General features: G+C 46.1%; 11 non-coding genes across 11 annotated transcripts; all 11 read right to left on the bottom strand.

The window, feature by feature from the left end:
* Positions 1-561: 561 nt before the first annotated feature.
* Positions 562-752, bottom strand: LOC130343701 (U2 spliceosomal RNA). The gene has a single exon (XR_008882977.1). It is a non-coding gene; the product is annotated as a U2 spliceosomal RNA (small nuclear RNA).
* A 2,074-nt stretch (positions 753-2,826) lies between these two features.
* Positions 2,827-3,017, bottom strand: LOC130343700 (U2 spliceosomal RNA). Its single transcript, XR_008882976.1, has one exon. It is a non-coding gene; the product is annotated as a U2 spliceosomal RNA (small nuclear RNA).
* A 2,098-nt stretch (positions 3,018-5,115) lies between these two features.
* LOC130343698 (U2 spliceosomal RNA) lies at positions 5,116-5,306 on the bottom strand. Its single transcript, XR_008882974.1, has one exon. It is a non-coding gene; the product is annotated as a U2 spliceosomal RNA (small nuclear RNA).
* A 2,082-nt stretch (positions 5,307-7,388) lies between these two features.
* LOC130343697 (U2 spliceosomal RNA) lies at positions 7,389-7,579 on the bottom strand. The gene has a single exon (XR_008882973.1). It is a non-coding gene; the product is annotated as a U2 spliceosomal RNA (small nuclear RNA).
* Positions 7,580-9,673: 2,094 nt separating this feature from the next.
* LOC130343695 (U2 spliceosomal RNA) lies at positions 9,674-9,864 on the bottom strand. The gene has a single exon (XR_008882972.1). It is a non-coding gene; the product is annotated as a U2 spliceosomal RNA (small nuclear RNA).
* Positions 9,865-11,942: 2,078 nt separating this feature from the next.
* LOC130343654 (U2 spliceosomal RNA) lies at positions 11,943-12,133 on the bottom strand. The gene has a single exon (XR_008882936.1). It is a non-coding gene; the product is annotated as a U2 spliceosomal RNA (small nuclear RNA).
* Positions 12,134-14,213: 2,080 nt separating this feature from the next.
* Positions 14,214-14,404, bottom strand: LOC130343694 (U2 spliceosomal RNA). Its single transcript, XR_008882971.1, has one exon. It is a non-coding gene; the product is annotated as a U2 spliceosomal RNA (small nuclear RNA).
* A 2,096-nt stretch (positions 14,405-16,500) lies between these two features.
* LOC130343693 (U2 spliceosomal RNA) lies at positions 16,501-16,691 on the bottom strand. Its single transcript, XR_008882970.1, has one exon. It is a non-coding gene; the product is annotated as a U2 spliceosomal RNA (small nuclear RNA).
* A 2,090-nt stretch (positions 16,692-18,781) lies between these two features.
* Positions 18,782-18,972, bottom strand: LOC130343660 (U2 spliceosomal RNA). Its single transcript, XR_008882941.1, has one exon. It is a non-coding gene; the product is annotated as a U2 spliceosomal RNA (small nuclear RNA).
* A 2,074-nt stretch (positions 18,973-21,046) lies between these two features.
* On the bottom strand, positions 21,047-21,237 carry LOC130343692 (U2 spliceosomal RNA). The gene has a single exon (XR_008882969.1). It is a non-coding gene; the product is annotated as a U2 spliceosomal RNA (small nuclear RNA).
* A 2,088-nt stretch (positions 21,238-23,325) lies between these two features.
* LOC130343691 (U2 spliceosomal RNA) lies at positions 23,326-23,516 on the bottom strand. Its single transcript, XR_008882968.1, has one exon. It is a non-coding gene; the product is annotated as a U2 spliceosomal RNA (small nuclear RNA).
* Between the last annotated feature and the right edge of the window lie 1,956 nt (positions 23,517-25,472).

Below are 25,472 nucleotides of genomic sequence, written 5' to 3'. Positions count from 1 at the left end.
TTTGTCTTTGCCTTTGCAATACCACAGAAGCAATGCATGGTCAATGTACAGCAATGACACACCTGTGTGAACAGCCAGGAGACCCCCCCCCCCCCCCCATGTTATGTTACATAGTTACATAGTTAGTACGGTCGAAAAAAGACATATGTCCATCAAGTTCAACCAGGGAATTAAGGGGTAGGGGTGTGGCGCGATATTGGGGAAGGGCTGAGATTTTATATTTCTTCATAAGCATTAATCTTATTTTGTCAATTAGGAACATTCAGCACCCACCCGCTATCAAGGCAGCTGCCTATCATGTCATGCCCTACCTGCACAGGTGTGCTGGCTACTCAAATGATCCAATTAAGGAGGCCATTTAGTCAGCAGCAGCAGAAGTCCTGTGCCTGGACGCTCCAACAGCGGCCAGACACAAGCAGAAGCAGCAGAAGCAGAAGCAGCAGCAGCAGCACCACCTTTTGTTTTTTGGCTGCAGCAGCAAGGCCCACAGGGCTGGCTAGCTGGCTAGCCAGCAAGCAGGTAGCAATGAAAGTAGGAATCTTTCTTTTTAACCCTGTAAGGGGGTGGTGCACTGTACCCGAAGATACTGCCATATCGGGTCAATGCATAGGGCGACGGAAGCAAGCTTCGAAATCGGCCCCCGTTCTCAAAAATCCATTTAATATATGGTCCCCAGATAGGGGACGTATCAGATATTAAACTGATAAGAACAGATACTACACTTGATCTTAGCCAAAAGGCCGAGAAGCGATAACCGTGAAAGGGGCGGGCCCAACAAGGTCCCCTTCATGGGCACTATCACTGCTTGCTGTCAGGGAGGCTGCCAGACAATTTTCCATGCACACTCTGGGCTGGGGGGCAGTCAACCACCAGTACACACAGCAGAACCTAAACCCATACCATTATTGCTAAGCAGCAAGACAGGGGCCCATTGCACTCCCACGGGGCCTTTTTAAATGCAATCCATAACCCGGATTTGCCAGGAACCCTTCTTACTCCTCCTACTTGCATGTGACACTGGGCTTAGGATCTGCATAGGAAACACACACACAAGCACACACCTACCTTTGTTGCCTGCAGATGCCTCCTTGGCTGTCCCCAAACGGTATCAAACCAACACCCACGGGAAGCTGTAAGCATAGAGGACATGCCTGCACCCCATTGGACTTACCTGTGTGGGTTAAATCCGGGTTATTTGACAACCTATGGCGGTGATGGTTCTGCTCAGGCAGAGCAGTGCTGATGCTCCTCATAAAGCTGTCGCTGCTGTGAAGGTTCTAGGTGACATCACAAATCCCTATGGTTACATACACAACAAAGCTGGGTTGTTGTTGTTTACACTCTGCAAGGCCTGTGGAAGTGAGTGACATCATAGCACTGTAGTTCTGAGGGTTCTAGATGGATGCAACAATCTCCTGTTGCTTCTATGAAGGCCATAATAGACGACATCACCAAACAGCTCCATAGTCACATACACAGCAAAGGAGAGATGTTGTTTACACCTAGTGATGTCAGTGGTATTGAGTGACATCACAGCACAGTGCTAAGGCTCCTGGGCCTGGACACAGCAGCGGCTGCAATATCTCAACGGAGAATACGTTTATATATATGTGTGTGTGTGCGCGTATATATATATATATATATATATATATATATATATATCTCCGCCGAAATCACTTTTAAACCCATTTCCACCTTTTTTTCCCTTCTCTTCCTCTTACTTTTTTTTCACGTTTTTTTACGTTTTTCTCCTTTTCGCCTCTTTTCTGGGCGTATTATTCTTCTTTTTCTTCTTTTTTTCCGTCTAATGCATACCCCATCAGTGCAGCAATGCTTATTCAATACCGCCAGCAGATGGAGACACTGGGGGATAATTTTCTAAGGATTTATACTGATTTTTCCTGTCTGAATTTGTCGCACAGAAAGTTGCAGGCCAAATATGTGTGACATTTCTGCGACTTTAGCTTCTAGAGCATTTTTACAACATTATACATAGGTGCTGAATACATAAAAAGCGACTGTTCAGCGACAGACAAGTCGCATCGGCTGAAAGTAGGCCAGAATGTCAGTCCATGTTGGAGCAGGTTTAGATACAGTCTAAAGTATAGATCTCAAAGTCTGTGCACAGAATTTAGCAAGGGCCTCGCACCTTCTGATGCATCAGGTAGGTGCACAATAGCATAGCCTAACCCTCTGTACTTTGGTCTATATTGATGCGGGACATAGACAGCCAGCTGATGACCAATCCATTAGTGCAATGGATGGCTGGAAGCATTTGTCTTTGCCTTTGCAATACCACAGAAGCAATGCATGGTCAATGTACAGCAATGACACACCTGTGTGAACAGCCAGGAGACCCCCCCCCCCCCATGTTATGTTACATAGTTACATAGTTAGTACGGTCGAAAAAAGACATATGTCCATCAAGTTCAACCAGGGAATTAAGGGGTAGGGGTGTGGCGCGATATTGGGGAAGGGATGAGATTTTATATTTCTTCATAAGCATTAATCTTATTTTGTCAATTAGGAACATTCAGCACCCACCCGCTATCAAGGCAGCTGCCTATCATGTCATGCCCTACCTGCACAGGTGTGCTGGCTACTCAAATGATCCAATTAAGGAGGCCATTTAGTCAGCAGCAGCAGAAGTCCTGTGCCTGGACGCTCCAACAGCGGCCAGACACAAGCAGAAGCAGCAGAAGCAGCAGCAGCAGCACCACCTTTTGTTTTTTGGCTGCAGCAGCAAGGCCCACAGGGCTGGCTAGCTGGCTAGCCAGCAAGCAGGTAGCAATGAAAGTAGGAATCTTTCTTTTTAACCCTGTAAGGGGGTGGTGCACTGTACCCGAAGATACTGCCATATCGGGTCAATGCATAGGGCGACGGAAGCAAGCTTCGAAATCGGCCCCCGTTCTCAAAAATCCATTTAATATATGGTCCCCAGATAGGGGACGTATCAGATATTAAACTGATAAGAACAGATACTACACTTGATCTTAGCCAAAAGGCCGAGAAGCGATAACCGTGAAAGGGGCGGGCCCAACAAGGTCCCCTTCATGGGCACTATCACTGCTTGCTGTCAGGGAGGCTGCCAGACAATTTTCCATGCACACTCTGGGCTGGGGGGCAGTCAACCACCAGTACACACAGCAGAACCTAAACCCATACCATTATTGCTAAGCAGCAAGACAGGGGCCCATTGCACTCCCACGGGGCCTTTTTAAATGCAATCCATAACCCGGATTTGCCAGGAACCCTTCTTACTCCTCCTACTTGCATGTGACACTGGGCTTAGGATCTGCATAGGAAACACACACACAAGCACACACCTACCTTTGTTGCCTGCAGATGCCTCCTTGGCTGTCCCCAAACGGTATCAAACCAACACCCACGGGAAGCTGTAAGCATAGAGGACATGCCTGCACCCCATTGGACTTACCTGTGTGGGTTAAATCCGGGTTATTTGACAACCTATGGCGGTGATGGTTCTGCTCAGGCAGAGCAGTGCTGATGCTCCTCATAAAGCTGTCGCTGCTGTGAAGGTTCTAGGTGACATCACAAATCCCTATGGTTACATACACAACAAAGCTGGGTTGTTGTTGTTTACACTCTGCAAGGCCTGTGGAAGTGAGTGACATCATAGCACTGTAGTTCTGAGGGTTCTAGATGGATGCAACAATCTCCTGTTGCTTCTATGAAGGCCATAATAGACGACATCACCAAACAGCTCCATAGTCACATACACAGCAAAGGAGAGATGTTGTTTACACCTAGTGATGTCAGTGGTATTGAGTGACATCACAGCACAGTGCTAAGGCTCCTGGGCCTGGACACAGCAGCGGCTGCAATATCTCAACGGAGAATACGTTTATATATATGTGTGTGTGTGCGCGTATATATATATATATATATATATATATATATATATATATATATATTTCTCCGCCGAAATCACTTTTAAACCCATTTCCACCTTTTTTTCCCTTCTCTTCCTCTTACTTTTTTTTCACGTTTTTTTACGTTTTTCTCCTTTTCGCCTCTTTTCTGGGCGTATTATTCTTCTTTTTCTTCTTTTTTTTCGTCTAATGCATACCCCATCAGTGCAGCAATGCTTATTCAATACCGCCAGCAGATGGAGACACTGGGGGATAATTTTCTAAGGATTTATACTGATTTTTCCTGTCTGAATTTGTCGCACAGAAAGTTGCAGGCCAAATATGTGTGACATTTCTGCGACTTTAGCTTCTAGAGCATTTTTACAACATTATACATAGGTGCTGAATACATAAAAAGCGACTGTTCAGCGACAGACAAGTCGCATCGGCTGAAAGTAGGCCAGAATGTCAGTCCATGTTGGAGCAGGTTTAGATACAGTCTAAAGTATAGATCTCAAAGTCTGTGCACAGAATTTAGCAAGGGCCTCGCACCTTCTGATGCATCAGGTAGGTGCACAATAGCATAGCCTAACCCTCTGTACTTTGGTCTATATTGATGCGGGACATAGACAGCCAGCTGATGACCAATCCATTAGTGCAATGGATGGCTGGAAGCATTTGTCTTTGCCTTTGCAATACCACAGAAGCAATGCATGGTCAATGTACAGCAATGACACACCTGTGTGAACAGCCAGGAGACCCCCCCCCCCCCCCCCCCCCATGTTATGTTACATAGTTACATAGTTAGTACGGTCGAAAAAAGACATATGTCCATCAAGTTCAACCAGGGAATTAAGGGGTAGGGGTGTGGCGCGATATTGGGGAAGGGATGAGATTTTATATTTCTTCATAAGCATTAATCTTATTTTGTCAATTAGGAACATTCAGCACCCACCCGCTATCAAGGCAGCTGCCTATCATGTCATGCCCTACCTGCACAGGTGTGCTGGCTACTCAAATGATCCAATTAAGGAGGCCATTTAGTCAGCAGCAGCAGAAGTCCTGTGCCTGGACGCTCCAACAGCGGCCAGACACAAGCAGAAGCAGCAGAAGCAGAAGCAGCAGCAGCAGCACCACCTTTTGTTTTTTGGCTGCAGCAGCAAGGCCCACAGGGCTGGCTAGCTGGCTAGCCAGCAAGCAGGTAGCAATGAAAGTAGGAATCTTTCTTTTTAACCCTGTAAGGGGGTGGTGCACTGTACCCGAAGATACTGCCATATCGGGTCAATGCATAGGGCGACGGAAGCAAGCTTCGAAATCGGCCCCCGTTCTCAAAAATCCATTTAATATATGGTCCCCAGATAGGGGACGTATCAGATATTAAACTGATAAGAACAGATACTACACTTGATCTTAGCCAAAAGGCCGAGAAGCGATAACCGTGAAAGGGGCGGGCCCAACAAGGTCCCCTTCATGGGCACTATCACTGCTTGCTGTCAGGGAGGCTGCCAGACAATTTTCCATGCACACTCTGGGCTGGGGGGCAGTCAACCACCAGTACACACAGCAGAACCTAAACCCATACCATTATTGCTAAGCAGCAAGACAGGGGCCCATTGCACTCCCACGGGGCCTTTTTAAATGCAATCCATAACCCGGATTTGCCAGGAACCCTTCTTACTCCTCCTACTTGCATGTGACACTGGGCTTAGGATCTGCATAGGAAACACACACACAAGCACACACCTACCTTTGTTGCCTGCAGATGCCTCCTTGGCTGTCCCCAAACGGTATCAAACCAACACCCACGGGAAGCTGTAAGCATAGAGGACATGCCTGCACCCCATTGGACTTACCTGTGTGGGTTAAATCCGGGTTATTTGACAACCTATGGCGGTGATGGTTCTGCTCAGGCAGAGCAGTGCTGATGCTCCTCATAAAGCTGTCGCTGCTGTGAAGGTTCTAGGTGACATCACAAATCCCTATGGTTACATACACAACAAAGCTGGGTTGTTGTTGTTTACACTCTGCAAGGCCTGTGGAAGTGAGTGACATCATAGCACTGTAGTTCTGAGGGTTCTAGATGGATGCAACAATCTCCTGTTGCTTCTATGAAGGCCATAATAGACGACATCACCAAACAGCTCCATAGTCACATACACAGCAAAGGAGAGATGTTGTTTACACCTAGTGATGTCAGTGGTATTGAGTGACATCACAGCACAGTGCTAAGGCTCCTGGGCCTGGACACAGCAGCGGCTGCAATATCTCAACGGAGAATACGTTTATATATATGTGTGTGTGTGCGCGTATATATATATATATATATATATATATATATATATATATATATTTCTCCGCCGAAATCACTTTTAAACCCATTTCCACCTTTTTTTCCCTTCTCTTCCTCTTACTTTTTTTTCACGTTTTTTTACGTTTTTCTCCTTTTCGCCTCTTTTCTGGGCGTATTATTCTTCTTTTTCTTCTTTTTTTCCGTCTAATGCATACCCCATCAGTGCAGCAATGCTTATTCAATACCGCCAGCAGATGGAGACACTGGGGGATAATTTTCTAAGGATTTATACTGATTTTTCCTGTCTGAATTTGTCGCACAGAAAGTTGCAGGCCAAATATGTGTGACATTTCTGCGACTTTAGCTTCTAGAGCATTTTTACAACATTATACATAGGTGCTGAATACATAAAAAGCGACTGTTCAGCGACAGACAAGTCGCATCGGCTGAAAGTAGGCCAGAATGTCAGTCCATGTTGGAGCAGGTTTAGATACAGTCTAAAGTATAGATCTCAAAGTCTGTGCACAGAATTTAGCAAGGGCCTCGCACCTTCTGATGCATCAGGTAGGTGCACAATAGCATAGCCTAACCCTCTGTACTTTGGTCTATATTGATGCGGGACATAGACAGCCAGCTGATGACCAATCCATTAGTGCAATGGATGGCTGGAAGCATTTGTCTTTGCCTTTGCAATACCACAGAAGCAATGCATGGTCAATGTACAGCAATGACACACCTGTGTGAACAGCCAGGAGACCCCCCCCCCCCCATGTTATGTTACATAGTTACATAGTTAGTACGGTCGAAAAAAGACATATGTCCATCAAGTTCAACCAGGGAATTAAGGGGTAGGGGTGTGGCGCGATATTGGGGAAGGGATGAGATTTTATATTTCTTCATAAGCATTAATCTTATTTTGTCAATTAGGAACATTCAGCACCCACCCGCTATCAAGGCAGCTGCCTATCATGTCATGCCCTACCTGCACAGGTGTGCTGGCTACTCAAATGATCCAATTAAGGAGGCCATTTAGTCAGCAGCAGCAGAAGTCCTGTGCCTGGACGCTCCAACAGCGGCCAGACACAAGCAGAAGCAGCAGAAGCAGCAGCAGCAGCACCACCTTTTGTTTTTTGGCTGCAGCAGCAAGGCCCACAGGGCTGGCTAGCTGGCTAGCCAGCAAGCAGGTAGCAATGAAAGTAGGAATCTTTCTTTTTAACCCTGTAAGGGGGTGGTGCACTGTACCCGAAGATACTGCCATATCGGGTCAATGCATAGGGCGACGGAAGCAAGCTTCGAAATCGGCCCCCGTTCTCAAAAATCCATTTAATATATGGTCCCCAGATAGGGGACGTATCAGATATTAAACTGATAAGAACAGATACTACACTTGATCTTAGCCAAAAGGCCGAGAAGCGATAACCGTGAAAGGGGCGGGCCCAACAAGGTCCCCTTCATGGGCACTATCACTGCTTGCTGTCAGGGAGGCTGCCAGACAATTTTCCATGCACACTCTGGGCTGGGGGGCAGTCAACCACCAGTACACACAGCAGAACCTAAACCCATACCATTATTGCTAAGCAGCAAGACAGGGGCCCATTGCACTCCCACGGGGCCTTTTTAAATGCAATCCATAACCCGGATTTGCCAGGAACCCTTCTTACTCCTCCTACTTGCATGTGACACTGGGCTTAGGATCTGCATAGGAAACACACACACAAGCACACACCTACCTTTGTTGCCTGCAGATGCCTCCTTGGCTGTCCCCAAACGGTATCAAACCAACACCCACGGGAAGCTGTAAGCATAGAGGACATGCCTGCACCCCATTGGACTTACCTGTGTGGGTTAAATCCGGGTTATTTGACAACCTATGGCGGTGATGGTTCTGCTCAGGCAGAGCAGTGCTGATGCTCCTGATAAAGCTGTCGCTGCTGTGAAGGTTCTAGGTGACATCACAAATCCCTATGGTTACATACACAACAAAGCTGGGTTGTTGTTGTTTACACTCTGCAAGGCCTGTGGAAGTGAGTGACATCATAGCACTGTAGTTCTGAGGGTTCTAGATGGATGCAACAATCTCCTGTTGCTTCTATGAAGGCCATAATAGACGACATCACCAAACAGCTCCATAGTCACATACACAGCAAAGGAGAGATGTTGTTTACACCTAGTGATGTCAGTGGTATTGAGTGACATCACAGCACAGTGCTAAGGCTCCTGGGCCTGGACACAGCAGCGGCTGCAATATCTCAACGGAGAATACGTTTATATATATGTGTGTGTGTGCGCGTATATATATATATATATATATATATATATATATATATATATATATATATATATTTCTCCGCCGAAATCACTTTTAAACCCATTTCCACCTTTTTTTCCCTTCTCTTCCTCTTACTTTTTTTTCACGTTTTTTTACGTTTTTCTCCTTTTCGCCTCTTTTCTGGGCGTATTATTCTTCTTTTTCTTCTTTTTTTTCGTCTAATGCATACCCCATCAGTGCAGCAATGCTTATTCAATACCGCCAGCAGATGGAGACACTGGGGGATAATTTTCTAAGGATTTATACTGATTTTTCCTGTCTGAATTTGTCGCACAGAAAGTTGCAGGCCAAATATGTGTGACATTTCTGCGACTTTAGCTTCTAGAGCATTTTTACAACATTATACATAGGTGCTGAATACATAAAAAGCGACTGTTCAGCGACAGACAAGTCGCATCGGCTGAAAGTAGGCCAGAATGTCAGTCCATGTTGGAGCAGGTTTAGATACAGTCTAAAGTATAGATCTCAAAGTCTGTGCACAGAATTTAGCAAGGGCCTCGCACCTTCTGATGCATCAGGTAGGTGCACAATAGCATAGCCTAACCCTCTGTACTTTGGTCTATATTGATGCGGGACATAGACAGCCAGCTGATGACCAATCCATTAGTGCAATGGATGGCTGGAAGCATTTGTCTTTGCCTTTGCAATACCACAGAAGCAATGCATGGTCAATGTACAGCAATGACACACCTGTGTGAACAGCCAGGAGACCCCCCCCCCCCCCCATGTTATGTTACATAGTTACATAGTTAGTACGGTCGAAAAAAGACATATGTCCATCAAGTTCAACCAGGGAATTAAGGGGTAGGGGTGTGGCGCGATATTGGGGAAGGGATGAGATTTTATATTTCTTCATAAGCATTAATCTTATTTTGTCAATTAGGAACATTCAGCACCCACCCGCTATCAAGGCAGCTGCCTATCATGTCATGCCCTACCTGCACAGGTGTGCTGGCTACTCAAATGATCCAATTAAGGAGGCCATTTAGTCAGCAGCAGCAGAAGTCCTGTGCCTGGACGCTCCAACAGCGGCCAGACACAAGCAGAAGCAGCAGAAGCAGCAGCAGCAGCACCACCTTTTGTTTTTTGGCTGCAGCAGCAAGGCCCACAGGGCTGGCTAGCTGGCTAGCCAGCAAGCAGGTAGCAATGAAAGTAGGAATCTTTCTTTTTAACCCTGTAAGGGGGTGGTGCACTGTACCCGAAGATACTGCCATATCGGGTCAATGCATAGGGCGACGGAAGCAAGCTTCGAAATCGGCCCCCGTTCTCAAAAATCCATTTAATATATGGTCCCCAGATAGGGGACGTATCAGATATTAAACTGATAAGAACAGATACTACACTTGATCTTAGCCAAAAGGCCGAGAAGCGATAACCGTGAAAGGGGCGGGCCCAACAAGGTCCCCTTCATGGGCACTATCACTGCTTGCTGTCAGGGAGGCTGCCAGACAATTTTCCATGCACACTCTGGGCTGGGGGGCAGTCAACCACCAGTACACACAGCAGAACCTAAACCCATACCATTATTGCTAAGCAGCAAGACAGGGGCCCATTGCACTCCCACGGGGCCTTTTTAAATGCAATCCATAACCCGGATTTGCCAGGAACCCTTCTTACTCCTCCTACTTGCATGTGACACTGGGCTTAGGATCTGCATAGGAAACACACACACAAGCACACACCTACCTTTGTTGCCTGCAGATGCCTCCTTGGCTGTCCCCAAACGGTATCAAACCAACACCCACGGGAAGCTGTAAGCATAGAGGACATGCCTGTACCCCATTGGACTTACCTGTGTGGGTTAAATCCGGGTTATTTGACAACCTATGGCGGTGATGGTTCTGCTCAGGCAGAGCAGTGCTGATGCTCCTCATAAAGCTGTCGCTGCTGTGAAGGTTCTAGGTGACATCACAAATCCCTATGGTTACATACACAACAAAGCTGGGTTGTTGTTGTTTACACTCTGCAAGGCCTGTGGAAGTGAGTGACATCATAGCACTGTAGTTCTGAGGGTTCTAGATGGATGCAACAATCTCCTGTTGCTTCTATGAAGGCCATAATAGACGACATCACCAAACAGCTCCATAGTCACATACACAGCAAAGGAGAGATGTTGTTTACACCTAGTGATGTCAGTGGTATTGAGTGACATCACAGCACAGTGCTAAGGCTCCTGGGCCTGGACACAGCAGCGGCTGCAATATCTCAACGGAGAATACGTTTATATATATGTGTGTGTGTGCGCGTATATATATATATATATATATATATATATATATATTTCTCCGCCGAAATCACTTTTAAACCCATTTCCACCTTTTATTCCCTTCTCTTCCTCTTACTTTTTTTTCACGTTTTTTTACGTTTTTCTCCTTTTCGCCTCTTTTCTGGGCGTATTATTCTTCTTTTTCTTCTTTTTTTTCGTCTAATGCATACCCCATCAGTGCAGCAATGCTTATTCAATACCGCCAGCAGATGGAGACACTGGGGGATAATTTTCTAAGGATTTATACTGATTTTTCCTGTCTGAATTTGTCGCACAGAAAGTTGCAGGCCAAATATGTGTGACATTTCTGCGACTTTAGCTTCTAGAGCATTTTTACAACATTATACATAGGTGCTGAATACATAAAAAGCGACTGTTCAGCGACAGACAAGTCGCATCGGCTGAAAGTAGGCCAGAATGTCAGTCCATGTTGGAGCAGGTTTAGATACAGTCTAAAGTATAGATCTCAAAGTCTGTGCACAGAATTTAGCAAGGGCCTCGCACCTTCTGATGCATCAGGTAGGTGCACAATAGCATAGCCTAACCCTCTGTACTTTGGTCTATATTGATGCGGGACATAGACAGCCAGCTGATGACCAATCCATTAGTGCAATGGATGGCTGGAAGCATTTGTCTTTGCCTTTGCAATACCACAGAAGCAATGCATGGTCAATGTACAGCAATGACACACCTGTGTGAACAGCCAGGAGACCCCCCCCCCCCCCCCCATGTTATGTTACATAGTTACATAGTTAGTACGGTCGAAAAAAGACATATGTCCATCAAGTTCAACCAGGGAATTAAGGGGTAGGGGTGTGGCGCGATATTGGGGAAGGGATGAGATTTTATATTTCTTCATAAGCATTAATCTTATTTTGTCAATTAGGAACATTCAGCACCCACCCGCTATCAAGGCAGCTGCCTATCATGTCATGCCCTACCTGCACAGGTGTGCTGGCTACTCAAATGATCCAATTAAGGAGGCCATTTAGTCAGCAGCAGCAGAAGTCCTGTGCCTGGACGCTCCAACAGCGGCCAGACACAAGCAGAAGCAGCAGAAGCAGCAGCAGCAGCACCACCTTTTGTTTTTTGGCTGCAGCAGCAAGGCCCACAGGGCTGGCTAGCTGGCTAGCCAGCAAGCAGGTAGCAATGAAAGTAGGAATCTTTCTTTTTAACCCTGTAAGGGGGTGGTGCACTGTACCCGAAGATACTGCCATATCGGGTCAATGCATAGGGCGACGGAAGCAAGCTTCGAAATCGGCCCCCGTTCTCAAAAATCCATTTAATATATGGTCCCCAGATAGGGGACGTATCAGATATTAAACTGATAAGAACAGATACTACACTTGATCTTAGCCAAAAGGCCAAGAAGCGATAACCGTGAAAGGGGCGGGCCCAACAAGGTCCCCTTCATGGGCACTATCACTGCTTGCTGTCAGGGAGGCTGCCAGACAATTTTCCATGCACACTCTGGGCTGGGGGGCAGTCAACCACCAGTACACACAGCAGAACCTAAACCCATACCATTATTGCTAAGCAGCAAGACAGGGGCCCATTGCACTCCCACGGGGCCTTTTTAAATGCAATCCATAACCCGGATTTGCCAGGAACCCTTCTTACTCCTCCTACTTGCATGTGACACTGGGCTTAGGATCTGCATAGGAAACACACACACAAGCACACACCTACCTTTGTTGCCTGCAGATGCCTCCTTGGCTGTCCCCAAACGGTATCAAACCAACACCCACGGGAAGCTGTAAGCATAGAGGACATGCCTGCACCCCATTGGACTTACCTGTGTGGGTTAAATCCGGGTTATTTGACAACCTATGGCGGTGATGGTTCTGCTCAGGCAGAGCAGTGCTGATGCTCCTCATAAAGCTGTCGCTGCTGTGAAGGTTCTAGGTGACATCACAAATCCCTATGGTTACATACACAACAAAGCTGGGTTGTTGTTGTTTACACTCTGCAAGGCCTGTGGAAGTGAGTGACATCATAGCACTGTAGTTCTGAGGGTTCTAGATGGATGCAACAATCTCCTGTTGCTTCTATGAAGGCCATAATAGACGACATCACCAAACAGCTCCATAGTCACATACACAGCAAAGGAGAGATGTTGTTTACACCTAGTGATGTCAGTGGTATTGAGTGACATCACAGCACAGTGCTAAGGCTCCTGGGCCTGGACACAGCAGCGGCTGCAATATCTCAACGGAGAATACGTTTATATATATGTGTGTGTGTGCGCGTATATATATATATATATATATATATATATATATTTCTCCGCCGAAATCACTTTTAAACCCATTTCCACCTTTTTTTCCCTTCTCTTCCTCTTACTTTTTTTTCAAGTTTTTTTACGTTTTTCTCCTTTTCGCCTCTTTTCTGGGCGTATTATTCTTCTTTTTCTTCTTTTTTTTCGTCTAATGCATACCCCATCAGTGCAGCAATGCTTATTCAATACCGCCAGCAGATGGAGACACTGGGGGATAATTTTCTAAGGATTTATACTGATTTTTCCTGTCTGAATTTGTCGCACAGAAAGTTGCAGGCCAAATATGTGTGACATTTCTGCGACTTTAGCTTCTAGAGAATTTTTACAACATTATACATAGGTGCTGAATACATAAAAAGCGACTGTTCAGCGACAGACAAGTCGCATCGGCTGAAAGTAGGCCAGAATGTCAGTCCATGTTGGAGCAGGTTTAGATACAGTCTAAAGTATAGATCTCAAAGTCTGTGCACAGAATTTAGCAAGGGCCTCGCACCTTCTGATGCATCAGGTAGGTGCACAATAGCATAGCCTAACCCTCTGTACTTTGGTCTATATTGATGCGGGACATAGACAGCCAGCTGATGACCAATCCATTAGTGCAATGGATGGCTGGAAGCATTTGGCTTTGCCTTTGCAATACCACAGAAGCAATGCATGGTCAATGTACAGCAATGACACACCTGTGTGAACAGCCAGGAGACCCCCCCCCCCCCCCCCCCCCATGTTATGTTACATAGTTACATAGTTAGTACGGTCGAAAAAAGACATATGTCCATCAAGTTCAACCAGGGAATTAAGGGGTAGGGGTGTGGCGCGATATTGGGGAAGGGATGAGATTTTATATTTCTTCATAAGCATTAATCTTATTTTGTCAATTAGGAACATTCAGCACCCACCCGCTATCAAGGCAGCTGCCTATCATGTCATGCCCTACCTGCACAGGTGTGCTGGCTACTCAAATGATCCAATTAAGGAGGCCATTTAGTCAGCAGCAGCAGAAGTCCTGTGCCTGGACGCTCCAACAGCGGCCAGACACAAGCAGAAGCAGCAGAAGCAGCAGCAGCAGCACCACCTTTTGTTTTTTGGCTGCAGCAGCAAGGCCCACAGGGCTGGCTAGCTGGCTAGCCAGCAAGCAGGTAGCAATGAAAGTAGGAATCTTTCTTTTTAACCCTGTAAGGGGGTGGTGCACTGTACCCGAAGATACTGCCATATCGGGTCAATGCATAGGGCGACGGAAGCAAGCTTCGAAATCGGCCCCCGTTCTCAAAAATCCATTTAATATATGGTCCCCAGATAGGGGACGTATCAGATATTAAACTGATAAGAACAGATACTACACTTGATCTTAGCCAAAAGGCCGAGAAGCGATAACCGTGAAAGGGGCGGGCCCAACAAGGTCCCCTTCATGGGCACTATCACTGCTTGCTGTCAGGGAGGCTGCCATTCAATTTTCCATGCACACTCTGGGCTGGGGGGCAGTCAACCACCAGTACACACAGCAGAACCTAAACCCATACCATTATTGCTAAGCAGCAAGACAGGGGCCCATTGCACTCCCACGGGGCCTTTTTAAATGCAATCCATAACCCGGATTTGCCAGGAACCCTTCTTACTCCTCCTACTTGCATGTGACACTGGGCTTAGGATCTGCATAGGAAACACACACACAAGCACACACCTACCTTTGTTGCCTGCAGATGCCTCCTTGGCTGTCCCCAAACGGTATCAAACCAACACCCACGGGAAGCTGTAAGCATAGAGGACATGCCTGCACCCCATTGGACTTACCTGTGTGGGTTAAATCCGGGTTATTTGACAACCTATGGCGGTGATGGTTCTGCTCAGGCAGAGCAGTGCTGATGCTCCTCATAAAGCTGTCGCTGCTGTGAAGGTTCTAGGTGACATCACAAATCCCTATGGTTACATACACAACAAAGCTGGGTTGTTGTTGTTTACACTCTGCAAGGCCTGTGGAAGTGAGTGACATCATAGCACTGTAGTTCTGAGGGTTCTAGATGGATGCAACAATCTCCTGTTGCTTCTATGAAGGCCATAATAGACGACATCACCAAACAGCTCCATAGTCACATACACAGCAAAGGAGAGATGTTGTTTACACCTAGTGATGTCAGTGGTATTGAGTGACATCACAGCACAGTGCTAAGGCTCCTGGGCCTGGACACAGCAGCGGCTGCAATATCTCAACGGAGAATACGTTTATATATATGTGTGTGTGTGCGCGTATATATATATATATATATATATATATATATATATATATATATATATATATATCTCCGCCGAAATCACTTTTAAACCCATTTCCACCTTTTTTTCCCTTCTCTTCCTCTTACTTTTTTTTCACGTTTTTTTACGTTTTTCTCCTTTTCGCCTCTTTTCTGGGCGTATTATTCTTCTTTTTCTTCTTTTTTTTCGTCTAATGCATACGCCATCAGTGCAGCAATGCTTATTTAATACCGCCAGCAGATGGAGACACTGGGGGATAATTTTCTAAGGATTTATACTGATTTTTCCTGTCTGAATTTGTCGCACAGAAAGTTGCAGGCCAAATATGTGTGACATTTCTGCGACTTTAGCTTCTAGAGCATTTTTACAACATTATACATAGGTGCTGAATACATAAAAAGCGACTGTTCAGCGACAGACAAGTCGCATCGGCTGAAAGTAGGCCAGAATGTCAGTCCATGTTGGAGCAGGTTTAGATACAGTCTAAAGTATAGATCTCAAAGTCTGTGCACAGAATTTAGCAAGGGCCTCGCACCTTCTGATGCATCAGGTAGGTGCACAATAGCATAGCCTAACCCTCTGTACTTTGGTCTATATTGATGCGGGACATAGACAGCCAGCTGATGACCAATCCATTAGTGCAATGGATGTCTGGAAGCATTTGTCTTTGCCTTTGCAATACCACAGAAGCAATGCATGGTCAATGTACAGCAATGACACACCTGTGTGAACAGCCAGGAGACCCCCCCCCCCCCCCCCCCATGTTATGTTACATAGTTACATAGTTAGTACGGTCGAAAAAAGACATATGTCCATCAAGTTCAACCAGGGAATTAAGGGGTAGGGGTGTGGCGCGATATTGGGGAAGGGATGAGATTTTATATTTCTTCATAAGCATTAATCTTATTTTGTCAATTAGGAACATTCAGCACCCACCCGCTATCAAGGCAGCTGCCTATCATGTCATGCCCTACCTGCACAGGTGTGCTGGCTACTCAAATGATCCAATTAAGGAGGCCATTTAGTCAGCAGCAGCAGAAGTCCTGTGCCTGGACGCTCCAACAGCGGCCAGACACAAGCAGAAGCAGCAGAAGCAGCAGCAGCAGCACCACCTTTTGTTTTTTGGCTGCAGCAGCAAGGCCCACAGGGCTGGCTAGCTGGCTAGCCAGCAAGCAGGTAGCAATGAAAGTAGGAATCTTTCTTTTTAACCCTGTAAGGGGGTGGTGCACTGTACCCGAAGATACTGCCATATCGGGTCAATGCATAGGGCGACGGAAGCAAGCTTCGAAATCGGCCCCCGTTCTCAAAAATCCATTTAATATATGGTCCCCAGATAGGGGACGTATCAGATATTAAACTGATAAGAACAGATACTACACTTGATCTTAGCCAAAAGGCCGAGAAGCGATAACCGTGAAAGGGGCGGGCCCAACAAGGTCCCCTTCATGGGCACTATCACTGCTTGCTGTCAGGGAGGCTGCCAGACAATTTTCCATGCACACTCTGGGCTGGGGGGCAGTCAACCACCAGTACACACAGCAGAACCTAAACCCATACCATTATTGCTAAGCAGCAAGACAGGGGCCCATTGCACTCCCACGGGGCCTTTTTAAATGCAATCCATAACCCGGATTTGCCAGGAACCCTTCTTACTCCTCCTACTTGCATGTGACACTGGGCTTAGGATCTGCATAGGAAACACACACACAAGCACACACCTACCTTTGTTGCCTGCAGATGCCTCCTTGGCTGTCCCCAAACGGTATCAAACCAACACCCACGGGAAGCTGTAAGCATAGAGGACATGCCTGCACCCCATTGGACTTACCTGTGTGGGTTAAATCCGGGTTATTTGACAACCTATGGCGGTGATGGTTCTGCTCAGGCAGAGCAGTGCTGATGCTCCTCATAAAGCTGTCGCTGCTGTGAAGGTTCTAGGTGACATCACAAATCCCTATGGTTACATACACAACAAAGCTGGGTTGTTGTTGTTTACACTCTGCAAGGCCTGTGGAAGTGAGTGACATCATAGCACTGTAGTTCTGAGGGTTCTAGATGGATGCAACAATCTCCTGTTGCTTCTATGAAGGCCATAATAGACGACATCACCAAACAGCTCCATAGTCACATACACAGCAAAGGAGAGATGTTGTTTACACCTAGTGATGTCAGTGGTATTGAGTGACATCACAGCACAGTGCTAAGGCTCCTGGGCCTGGACACAGCAGCGGCTGCAATATCTCAACGGAGAATACGTTTATATATATGTGTGTGTGTGCGCGTATATATATATATATATATATATATATATATATATATATATATTTCTCCGCCGAAATCACTTTTAAACCCATTTCCACCTTTTTTTCCCTTCTCTTCCTCTTACTTTTTTTTCACGTTTTTTTACGTTTTTCTCCTTTTCGCCTCTTTTCTGGGCGTATTATTCTTCTTTTTCTTCTTTTTTTTCGTCTAATGCATACCCCATCAGTGCAGCAATGCTTATTCAATACCGCCAGCAGATGGAGACACTGGGGGATAATTTTCTAAGGATTTATACTGATTTTTCCTGTCTGAATTTGTCGCACAGAAAGTTGCAGGCCAAATATGTGTGACATTTCTGCGACTTTAGCTTCTAGAGCATTTTTACAACATTATACATAGGTGCTGAATACATAAAAAGCGACTGTTCAGCGACAGACAAGTCGCATCGGCTGAAAGTAGGCCAGAATGTCAGTCCATGTTGGAGCAGGTTTAGATACAGTCTAAAGTATAGATCTCAAAGTCTGTGCACAGAATTTAGCAAGGGCCTCGCACCTTCTGATGCATCAGGTAGGTGCACAATAGCATAGCCTAACCCTCTGTACTTTGGTCTATATTGATGCGGGACATAGACAGCCAGCTGATGACCAATCCATTAGTGCAATGGATGGCTGGAAGCATTTGTCTTTGCCTTTGCAATACCACAGAAGCAATGCATGGTCAATGTACAGCAATGACACACCTGTGTGAACAGCCAGGAGACCCCCCCCCCCCCCCCCCCCCATGTTATGTTACATAGTTACATAGTTAGTACGGTCGAAAAAAGACATATGTCCATCAAGTTCAACCAGGGAATTAAGGGGTAGGGGTGTGGCGCGATATTGGGGAAGGGATGAGATTTTATATTTCTTCATAAGCATTAATCTTATTTTGTCAATTAGGAACATTCAGCACCCACCCGCTATCAAGGCAGCTGCCTATCATGTCATGCCCTACCTGCACAGGTGTGCTGGCTACTCAAATGATCCAATTAAGGAGGCCATTTAGTCAGCAGCAGCAGAAGTCCTGTGCCTGGACGCTCCAACAGCGGCCAGACACAAGCAGAAGCAGCAGAAGCAGCAGCAGCAGCACCACCTTTTGTTTTTTGGCTGCAGCAGCAAGGCCCACAGGGCTGGCTAGCTGGCTAGCCAGCAAGCAGGTAGCAATGAAAGTAGGAATCTTTCTTTTTAACCCTGTAAGGGGGTGGTGCACTGTACCCGAAGATACTGCCATATCGGGTCAATGCATAGGGCGACGGAAGCAAGCTTCGAAATCGGCCCCCGTTCTCAAAAATCCATTTAATATATGGTCCCCAGATAGGGGACGTATCAGATATTAAACTGATAAGAACAGATACTACACTTGATATTAGCCAAAAGGCCGAGAAGCGATAACCGTGAAAGGGGCGGGCCCAACAAGGTCCCCTTCATGGGCACTATCACTGCTTGCTGTCAGGGAGGCTGCCAGACAATTTTCCATGCACACTCTGGGCTGGGGGGCAGTCAACCACCAGTACACACAGCAGAACCTAAACCCATACCATTATTGCTAAGCAGCAAGACAGGGGCCCATTGCACTCCCACGGGGCCTTTTTAAATGCAATCCATAACCCGGATTTGCCAGGAACCCTTCTTACTCCTCCTACTTGCATGTGACACTGGGCTTAGGATCTGCATAGGAAACACACACACAAGCACACACCTACCTTTGTTGCCTGCAGATGCCTCCTTGGCTGTCCCCAAACGGTATCAAACCAACACCCACGGGAAGCTGTAAGCATAGAGGACATGCCTGCACCCCATTGGACTTACCTGTGTGGGTTAAATCCGGGTTATTTGACAACCTATGGCGGTGATGGTTCTGCTCAGGCAGAGCAGTGCTGATGCTCCTCATAAAGCTGTCGCTGCTGTGAAGGTTCTAGGTGACATCACAAATCCCTATGGTTACATACACAACAAAGCTGGGTTGTTGTTGTTTACACTCTGCAAGGCCTGTGGAAGTGAGTGACATCATAGCACTGTAGTTCTGAGGGTTCTAGATGGATGCAACAATCTCCTGTTGCTTCTATGAAGGCCATAATAGACGACATCACCAAACAGCTCCATAGTCACATACACAGCAAAGGAGAGATGTTGTTTACACCTAGTGATGTCAGTGGTATTGAGTGACATCACAGCACAGTGCTAAGGCTCCTGGGCCTGGACACAGCAGCGGCTGCAATATCTCAACGGAGAATACGTTTATATATATGTGTGTGTGTGCGCGTATATATATATATATAATATATATATATATATATATATATTTCTCCGCCGAAATCACTTTTAAACCCATTTCCACCTTTTTTTCCCTTCTCTTCCTCTTACTTTTTTTTCACGTTTTTTTACGTTTTTCTCCTTTTCGCCTCTTTTCTGGGCGTATTATTCTTCTTTTTCTTCTTTTTTTTCGTCTAATGCATACCCCATCAGTGCAGCAATGCTTATTCAATACCGCCAGCAGATGGAGACACTGGGGGATAATTTTCTAAGGATTTATACTGATTTTTCCTGTCTGAATTTGTCGCACAGAAAGTTGCAGGCCAAATATGTGTGACATTTCTGCGACTTTAGCTTCTAGAGCATTTTTACAACATTATACATAGGTGCTGAATACATAAAAAGCGACTGTTCAGCGACAGACAAGTCGCATCGGCTGAAAGTAGGCCAGAATGTCAGTCCATGTTGGAGCAGGTTTAGATACAGTCTAAAGTATAGATCTCAAAGTCTGTGCACAGAATTTAGCAAGGGCCTCGCACCTTCTGATGCATCAGGTAGGTGCACAATAGCATAGCCTAACCCTCTGTACTTTGGTCTATATTGATGCGGGACATAGACAGCCAGCTGATGACCAATCCATTAGTGCAATGGATGGCTGGAAGCATTTGTCTTTGCCTTTGCAATACCACAGAAGCAATGCATGGTCAATGTACAGCAATGACACACCTGTGTGAACAGCCAGGAGACCCCCCCCATGTTATGTTACATAGTTACATAGTTAGTACGGTCGAAAAAAGACATATGTCCATCAAGTTCAACCAGGGAATTAAGGGGTAGGGGTGTGGCGCGATATTGGGGAAGGGATGAGATTTTATATTTCTTCATAAGCATTAATCTTATTTTGTCAATTAGGAACATTCAGCACCCACCCGCTATCAAGGCAGCTGCCTATCATGTCATGCCCTACCTGCACAGGTGTGCTGGCTACTCAAATGATCCAATTAAGGAGGCCATTTAGTCAGCAGCAGCAGAAGTCCTGTGCCTGGACGCTCCAACAGCGGCCAGACACAAGCAGAAGCAGCAGAAGCAGCAGCAGCAGCACCACCTTTTGTTTTTTGGCTGCAGCAGCAAGGCCCACAGGGCTGGCTAGCTGGCTAGCCAGCAAGCAGGTAGCAATGAAAGTAGGAATCTTTCTTTTTAACCCTGTAAGGGGGTGGTGCACTGTACCCGAAGATACTGCCATATCGGGTCAATGCATAGGGCGACGGAAGCAAGCTTCGAAATCGGCCCCCGTTCTCAAAAATCCATTTAATATATGGTCCCCAGATAGGGGACGTATCAGATATTAAACTGATAAGAACAGATACTACACTTGATCTTAGCCAAAAGGCCGAGAAGCGATAACCGTGAAAGGGGCGGGCCCAACAAGGTCCCCTTCATGGGCACTATCACTGCTTGCTGTCAGGGAGGCTGCCAGACAATTTTCCATGCACACTCTGGGCTGGGGGGCAGTCAACCACCAGTACACACAGCAGAACCTAAACCCATACCATTATTGCTAAGCAGCAAGACAGGGGCCCATTGCACTCCCACGGGGCCTTTTTAAATGCAATCCATAACCCGGATTTGCCAGGAACCCTTCTTACTCCTCCTACTTGCATGTGACACTGGGCTTAGGATCTGCATAGGAAACACACACACAAGCACACACCTACCTTTGTTGCCTGCAGATGCCTCCTTGGCTGTCCCCAAACGGTATCAAACCAACACCCACGGGAAGCTGTAAGCATAGAGGACATGCCTGCACCCCATTGGACTTACCTGTGTGGGTTAAATCCGGGTTATTTGACAACCTATGGCGGTGATGGTTCTGCTCAGGCAGAGCAGTGCTGATGCTCCTCATAAAGCTGTCGCTGCTGTGAAGGTTCTAGGTGACATCACAAATCCCTATGGTTACATACACAACAAAGCTGGGTTGTTGTTGTTTACACTCTGCAAGGCCTGTGGAAGTGAGTGACATCATAGCACTGTAGTTCTGAGGGTTCTAGATGGATGCAACAATCTCCTGTTGCTTCTATGAAGGCCATAATAGACGACATCACCAAACAGCTCCATAGTCACATACACAGCAAAGGAGAGATGTTGTTTACACCTAGTGATGTCAGTGGTATTGAGTGACATCACAGCACAGTGCTAAGGCTCCTGGGCCTGGACACAGCAGCGGCTGCAATATCTCAACGGAGAATACGTTTATATATATGTGTGTGTGTGCGCGTATATATATATATATATATATATATATATATATATATATATATATATTCTCCGCCGAAATCACTTTTAAACCCATTTCCACCTTTTTTTCCCTTCTCTTCCTCTTACTTTTTTTTCACGTTTTTTTACGTTTTTCTCCTTTTCGCCTCTTTTCTGGGCGTATTATTCTTCTTTTTCTTCTTTTTTTTCGTCTAATGCATACGCCATCAGTGCAGCAATGCTTATTTAATACCGCCAGCAGATGGAGACACTGGGGGATAATTTTCTAAGGATTTATACTGATTTTTCCTGTCTGAATTTGTCGCACAGAAAGTTGCAGGCCAAATATGTGTGACATTTCTGCGACTTTAGCTTCTAGAGCATTTTTACAACATTATACATAGGTGCTGAATACATAAAAAGCGACTGTTCAGCGACAGACAAGTCGCATCGGCTGAAAGTAGGCCAGAATGTCAGTCCATGTTGGAGCAGGTTTAGATACAGTCTAAAGTATAGATCTCAAAGTCTGTGCACAGAATTTAGCAAGGGCCTCGCACCTTCTGATGCATCAGGTAGGTGCACAATAGCATAGCCTAACCCTCTGTACTTTGGTCTATATTGATGCGGGACATAGACAGCCAGCTGATGACCAATCCATTAGTGCAATGGATGGCTGGAAGCATTTGTCTTTGCCTTTGCAATACCACAGAAGCAATGCATGGTCAATGTACAGCAATGACACACCTGTGTGAACAGCCAGGAGACCCCCCCCCCCCCCCCATGTTATGTTACATAGTTACATAGTTAGTACGGTCGAAAAAAGACATATGTCCATCAAGTTCAACCAGGGAATTAAGGGGTAGGGGTGTGGCGCGATATTGGGGAAGGGATGAGATTTTATATTTCTTCATAAGCATTAATCTTATTTTGTCAATTAGGAACATTCAGCACCCACCCGCTATCAAGGCAGCTGCCTATCATGTCATGCCCTACCTGCACAGGTGTGCTGGCTACTCAAATGATCCAATTAAGGAGGCCATTTAGTCAGCAGCAGCAGAAGTCCTGTGCCTGGACGCTCCAACAGCGGCCAGACACAAGCAGAAGCAGCAGAAGCAGCAGCAGCAGCACCACCTTTTGTTTTTTGGCTGCAGCAGCAAGGCCCACAGGGCTGGCTAGCTGGCTAGCCAGCAAGCAGGTAGCAATGAAAGTAGGAATCTTTCTTTTTAACCCTGTAAGGGGGTGGTGCACTGTACCCGAAGATACTGCCATATCGGGTCAATGCATAGGGCGACGGAAGCAAGCTTCGAAATCGGCCCCCGTTCTCAAAAATCCATTTAATATATGGTCCCCAGATAGGGGACGTATCAGATATTAAACTGATAAGAACAGATACTACACTTGATCTTAGCCAAAAGGCCGAGAAGCGATAACCGTGAAAGGGGCGGGCCCAACAAGGTCCCCTTCATGGGCACTATCACTGCTTGCTGTCAGGGAGGCTGCCAGACAATTTTCCATGCACACTCTGGGCTGGGGGGCAGTCAACCACCAGTACACACAGCAGAACCTAAACCCATACCATTATTGCTAAGCAGCAAGACAGGGGCCCATTGCACTCCCACGGGGCCTTTTTAAATGCAATCCATAACCCGGATTTGCCAGGAACCCTTCTTACTCCTCCTACTTGCATGTGACACTGGGCTTAGGATCTGCATAGGAAACACACACACAAGCACACACCTACCTTTGTTGCCTGCAGATGCCTCCTTGGCTGTCCCCAAACGGTATCAAACCAACACCCACGGGAAGCTGTAAGCATAGAGGACATGCCTGCACCCCATTGGACTTACCTGTGTGGGTTAAATCCGGGTTATTTGACAACCTATGGCGGTGATGGTTCTGCTCAGGCAGAGCAGTGCTGATGCTCCTCATAAAGCTGTCGCTGCTGTGAAGGTTCTAGGTGACATCACAAATCCCTATGGTTACATACACAACAAAGCTGGGTTGTTGTTGTTTACACTCTGCAAGGCCTGTGGAAGTGAGTGACATCATAGCACTGTAGTTCTGAGGGTTCTAGATGGATGCAACAATCTCCTGTTGCTTCTATGAAGGCCATAATAGACGACATCACCAAACAGCTCCATAGTCACATACACAGCAAAGGAGAGATGTTGTTTACACCTAGTGATGTCAGTGGTATTGAGTGACATCACAGCACAGTGCTAAGGCTCCTGGGCCTGGACACAGCAGCGGCTGCAATATCTCAACGGAGAATACGTTTATATATATGTGTGTGTGTGCGCGTATATATATATATATATATATATATATATATATATATATATATATATTCTCCGCCGAAATCACTTTTAAACCCATTTCCACCTTTTTTTCCCTTCTCTTCCTCTTACTTTTTTTTCACGTTTTTTTACGTTTTTCTCCTTTTCGCCTCTTTTCTGGGCGTATTATTCTTCTTTTTCTTCTTTTTTTTCGTCTAATGCATACCCCATCAGTGCAGCAATGCTTATTCAATACCGCCAGCAGATGGAGACACTGGGGGATAATTTTCTAAGGATTTATACTGATTTTTCCTGTCTGAATTTGTCGCACAGAAAGTTGCAGGCCAAATATGTGTGACATTTCTGCGACTTTAGCTTCTAGAGCATTTTTACAACATTATACATAGGTGCTGAATACATAAAAAGCGACTGTTCAGCGACAGACAAGTCGCATCGGCTGAAAGTAGGCCAGAATGTCAGTCCATGTTGGAGCAGGTTTAGATACAGTCTAAAGTATAGATCTCAAAGTCTGTGCACAGAATTTAGCAAGGGCCTCGCACCTTCTGATGCATCAGGTAGGTGCACAATAGCATAGCCTAACCCTCTGTACTTTGGTCTATATTGATGCGGGACATAGACAGCCAGCTGATGACCAATCCATTAGTGCAATGGATGGCTGGAAGCATTTGTCTTTGCCTTTGCAATACCACAGAAGCAATGCATGGTCAATGTACAGCAATGACACACCTGTGTGAACAGCCAGGAGACCCCCCCCCCCCCCCCCATGTTATGTTACATAGTTACATAGTTAGTACGGTCGAAAAAAGACATATGTCCATCAAGTTCAACCAGGGAATTAAGGGGTAGGGGTGTGGCGCGATATTGGGGAAGGGATGAGATTTTATATTTCTTCATAAGCATTAATCTTATTTTGTCAATTAGGAACATTCAGCACCCACCCGCTATCAAGGCAGCTGCCTATCATGTCATGCCCTACCTGCACAGGTGTGCTGGCTACTCAAATGATCCAATTAAGGAGGCCATTTAGTCAGCAGCAGCAGAAGTCCTGTGCCTGGACGCTCCAACAGCGGCCAGACACAAGCAGAAG

The sequence above is a fragment of the Hyla sarda genome, unplaced genomic scaffold, assembly GCF_029499605.1.
Source record: "Hyla sarda isolate aHylSar1 unplaced genomic scaffold, aHylSar1.hap1 scaffold_688, whole genome shotgun sequence".
Lineage (NCBI taxonomy): Eukaryota > Metazoa > Chordata > Amphibia > Anura > Hylidae > Hyla > Hyla sarda.
This window is presented reverse-complemented; position numbering and strand designations above follow the sequence as displayed.